At 40.2% G+C, this 5262-nt stretch overlaps 1 long non-coding RNA gene across 1 annotated transcript; it reads left to right on the forward strand.

Annotated features, from left to right (window-relative positions):
- The first annotated feature begins 472 nt into the window (after positions 1 to 472).
- Positions 473 to 5051, forward strand: LOC136561707 (uncharacterized). The gene is made up of 2 exons (XR_010784390.1): positions 473 to 549; positions 3517 to 5051. It is a non-coding gene; the product is annotated as an uncharacterized lncRNA (long non-coding RNA).
- The last annotated feature ends 211 nt before the right edge of the window (positions 5052 to 5262 follow it).

Raw genomic sequence — 5262 nt, forward strand, 5'->3', positions numbered from 1 at the left:
TGAGCCTTCCCTTGCAAAATTCCTCTGTGATTGTCCTGTGCAAGTTTTGTAGACTTGATGGGCTTAGTGGACATAACTCTTGCAGTTACTTGCTGAGGTTTTAAAGTATTTAATTGGTCTTGAATGCACAGAGCAGCTCTCCAAATACAGGACTGAGGTATTTACTGATCCCTTTTTTCTGTTCTGCACATTTGAGTTGTCAGTTCTAGGTACTTGCACAAAGGAATTGTGAACTGTGGTGGTTTTCACCAGAAAACTAGGTGTTGCTAAGGGGAACTTGTGGGTGTATGTCCTTAACTGCAGCACAGTGACAGCTCCTCAGTTACTGCTTTTGGCACCTCTTTTTAGTTTGTGCCTGCTCTGAAGTTTAGAGTAAGCAAAAAATCTTATTCAACAGAAACACTTTTACCCTTTTGCAAAATTTTTGTTTAGTTATCAATTTTTTATTTCAATTTTTTTTTTTTTCACTCAGGTTTTCATTTGATTGGGAAGTACTTCTGCAAGGCTTTATGGAAAAGTTAGCTGGGTGTTTGTCCTGCTCCCTCCCAGGTGAGTGCCTGCCTATTCCCAGAACTCCCACGCCTTTTGGGTGAGCTTATTCCTGCGCTGCACACTCAGAACTGGTGAAAAGCTAATTTGCTTGCTTGTTTTAGTTTCAAATTCCTAGGGCCTAAGCACCAACACAGAATTCTTCCTGGTTATTGGTTAACACCAGTAACTAAGTAGCAGGTGGCATCTTCAGCACCTCATGCAGAAATTGAAACAAATATCTCTTATTTCAGGAAACTGATTGAAAATTAAGATAAGGTTGCATGTTCTGGGGGCTGAGTAAAGTATGAAGGACTTAATGTAAACCCCCATTGCAGACCACAATCTGGATGTCTCTTATGTGATCTCTGTTACCCCACAGATTTTGGGCCCAGAGAACACAATTTCCTAGTGCCAAATAGCAAGAATAGCCCAGAGGAAAATTATTACCCAGCTCCAAAGGGCATTGTGAGTGCTGTGGTGCTGCTGCCCAGAGATGGAACCCAGCCCTGCCCTCCTGCCAGCCTGCCTGAGCAGCCAGTGTTGGTGCCCTGCCCTGCCCTGCTGGGGATTCATAGATTCATTAAGGTTGGAAAAGACTTCCAAAATAATAGTGTCCAACCTTTAGACTGAGTCCACTGAAACAAGGCATTGCCCTAAGAAACTGTGCTGCAAACTTGCATCAAATACTTGAGTGGGAGAGCCCTCCCACCCAGCAGCCATATAGTTAACTAACATGGTTAGCTAACTTAATTAACTAATTTCTAATCAGTTAGAGGTTTAGATAGAATCAAGAATAAGCATTTGGATTAAGAAACAACACTTTGATATTAGAGCTGTGCCTTTTGTCTCATGTTGTGTGAGAATTATGGTGTAGGGAGAGTTCATTGCCCAGAGATTTCCTTGTGGGGAAGGATCCCTGTCCAGGTGCAAGTGGTAAAAATCATACTTTGTCAGTTGAGGGCAGGAGAAAAATCCTCTAGCAAATAAAAATCTACAGTGTTTTTATTGTGCTTCCTTTAGAAATAGATGGCAATTAGTCCATTCACATTCTTGTCCTTTTGTCTGTGGTTCCTTAGTGCCAAGAAATCAGTGTGTGTTTTTACAACACACATTCATTCATCTTTGAATTTTTAAATTAATATTTTTGTCTTCTGAAAATAAAACTTGAAGTCATGCATTCTGAAGCAATGACAGCCTAAATTTGTTATGAATGCCCAAAATAAAATTTTATTTTCTTATTAATAACCTCTTTCATAAAAATAACAACTGAGTATATATTCATTGCCAGAATTCTGAAGAATGTCATATCACTAAAGGGGAGAAATTGCTAACTAGACACCTGGAATTGGAATTTCTTGAGTAATAAACTAGCTTTTGACAGCTGCAGCCCTTTTTTTGCAGGTGCAAAAAGAACATTTTCTTCTTTTTATTTTATCTGCTTTACATCACTGAATGACTAGAATATTCCAAGTTGGGAAAACAACTGGTAGTTGAAAGAACAGGAAAATTTGCTTATCCTTTCCCATTTTATGAGTAAAAGGTGAGCTGGGGGGGAGGGAAGATCTGAGATCAACCAGTTCTAATCTTGAAGAATAAGAAAGCAAGGAAAAAATAGCTCAGCTGATTTATTGCTGAGCTGTTGATATTTGCACTGTTCAGTACCTCAGCTGCCTTGAAATGCAATGAATATTTTGATAATATTTCCTAAAATATTCAGGACACAATGTAGTTCCACTTAAACAATTAGGTTCTTCTGGATATTTTTGTTCAGAAGCAGCATGACACAAAGCACACATTAAAAAGTGAATCAGGTGACTAAAACCTCCATGTCCTGTTTTTCTCATAAATCAAACATAAAAATCAAACCCCAAAATAAACACTTAGATATATAGTGACGTGTGTTATTAGTGTGCTATTTGTTTTTGTTAACTAAGAGTTAACAAAAACAAATACTAAATACCAGCTCAGAGCTACCTTTCTTTGCAATCAAGCATTTTTATTAGGTGTCAGTCTCTGAGAGTAACCCTTTGTCATGAATATCTGCTAGAAAGCACAACTGCAATGCAAATTGAATTATTTAAACTGTGATTTAAATCACAATTAACAAAACTGATTTAAATCAAAGTGATATAAATTGGTCCCTCCTGCTTTAAAATTAATTGAGGATGTGCTTTGAAAACATGCTCCTATCAGTGCTCTGGCTCAGTGGGTTCTCCATATCACCCAAGTTTTAATAAATCAGAGCAAGGGATGGAATTTTTATTTAGTTCAACAGTCTCGGTCGCTGAATTTAAGGCCACTGAAGAATAGATTAACATTTATAATTGCTAGGTTGATCAGCAATGCAAATTAAAAATGGGGATTTCAAAACAAATTAACCTTTGCAGTACATCTTGTGGAGACAGACAGACAATGATATCGTTGAAAAGGTTCCCCTCATCCTTGAAGTCACAAATTAATGTATTCTTCATGGTGCCTTGCTGCTCCACAGCCTCTGGAGTCTCAATGTCCAAAAAATAAACTGTGATAGCTGAAAGAACAACGTGGGCTCTTTGAGGCTGGAAGTCCCCACATGGGCTATCACTGCTTTGTGTCGCTCCAGGCAGACTTGTGTATTCTGGGCTAAGATTAGGATGTTTAGGCTAGGGCTAAATGGGTTTATAATTAGATATGTCCCAGCCCCTGACCTGTTAATTGAGGTTCATACTTCCCTCCATTTACCCTCCACCTGTAATGAGACTGTGATTTAAAGCAGTTGATGGAAAAAGGGCTTTCTGTACCCACACACTTTTCTGCTTCAGTGTGCCCATCCTGTGCTCTGCTGAGAGCCTTTCTGTCCCTCTTTGAGATATCTCACCAATAGAACAAGAGACTGTGTCACTAAGGTCTGTGCTGTATTTATTTATTTATTTATAAAATTAAGAGCTTAGATTCCATCTGCAGAAAACCACCCAGCACCTCTGCATTTCCAATGTTTCTCCTCAGGCAGAAAAGCAGTCATAACAGAGAAGATGGAGTGGATTTTGATGGCACCATACAGAATCTGAGGAGGTCCAGGACTGTTCCTTCCATGCTGAGACATCTATGGAGCTGGGAGATGCAGAACCCTGTGGAGTGTTGTGTGGAGAAAGAGTGAGGGAAGCTAAGGACAGCTGTGGATGGAATGGAAAGAGTGATAACCTATGAGAGCAGACAAGTTTGGTGTCTCTCGCTCCTGGGAAATTCTTGCCAATCAATGCAGCTGATGCAGGAGCTCCAAGCTTTCTGTGTGGTGGTGTCCCAAGGAGCAGAAGACAATGCACATCAGAGAATATGCTGATTTGGAAGGAATGCACAAGGATCATTGAGTCCAGCTCTTAGCCCTGCACAGGACACCCTAAGAGACACACCAGAGTGCTCTCAGAGTGCCTGACAGAATTGTCCAAACACTTCTTAAACTCTGCCAGGCCTGGGGCTGTGCCCACTTCCCTGGGGTGCAACCACTAATAACTGAAGTTGAATGTGAAGAAATATTCCCTTTTTCTCATAATTTGTGTACTTACACAGTCCTCACCAAAAGTGAGCCATTAGAAACAATTGCAGAGTATATGACCCATTAGTCTGACCCTGTGGAAAATATTAGCTTATGCAGATGTTGATGCACATCCTTTGTGTAATGGTAGAGCTATTGTGTAACTTGCCTTTTTTTATGTGAGCAAACTTACACCAGGGGAAGCTGGTAGTACTATCTTCTGATCACAGAGCTCCAGAAGGATATAAATAGGGAGTGAAGAATGAACAGTGGTATTAAAAGCTTGCTCTGAATGGATTTTTTTTTTCTAAGTTTAAAAATAGAAACAAAACCTAAACAACCTAAACTAAATAGACCGGAATAAACACAGAACTGTGGCAGGTATTGTCATCACTGCTCACACCAGTGAATGGTTTTTTGGTTAATGAGAAAGCAAAGCCAGGAAGGAACCTTAAAGATGTCCAAGTCTGAGCAGTGGAAATGCAGAAGTTTTTTTCAGGAGGTAGAGCAGAGGTGAGGAGCCTAACCCTGGCCTGGTGGAACAGGGTGTCCATGCTCTAGGTAGGGCTTGGTGGTGCCCACATCAGGCACGGGAGGTGGGGACAGCCCTCCCTTCCTGCCAGGGCCACACCAGCCTCTCCCAGCTGAGATGCTCCAGGCTTCTGTCATCCAGAGGATGGCAAAATGTGGGTGGTAGGTGAAGAAATGCTGATGAAGGGGATATTGATGAGGCTACTGAATAGTCTGCCAAATACTTGGAATATCTTTCAAAACTTTTGGCAGTCAGAACACTGCAGCCTGGAAGAAAAAGACTTGTGTGTCTTGTTCAGTAGATGTTTCCAGCTGCTGGTAATGGTATTGGCAATAGGAGTTAATTAATAACTGGAAAGTTACTGCTTTTTAACGCATGCAAATGTTGTGCAACTGCCATTGATGTTCAGCAAAACATGCCCTACTTCATATATCTCATTTTTTGTCATCTAAATAAATTGCAGGTTGTTGAAAAATCCTTCCTTTCCCAAAACTATATTATTTGCTAAACATTTTTGGGGGGTTTTTGAGGGTTTTTTTTTTCCTCTCTGAGAAGAATAAAATACTGCAAATGGCCCTTTTCCAAAATCAAAGCTCTTTAGTAGGGTTAGCCTTTCTGGTCTATCTTATTACTGATATTCATACAGATTACTGTCAAACACAGATTTATTGCAATATTTATTGGGCTG

Source organism: Molothrus aeneus, chromosome 12 (genome assembly GCF_037042795.1).
Source record: "Molothrus aeneus isolate 106 chromosome 12, BPBGC_Maene_1.0, whole genome shotgun sequence".
NCBI lineage: Eukaryota > Metazoa > Chordata > Aves > Passeriformes > Icteridae > Molothrus > Molothrus aeneus.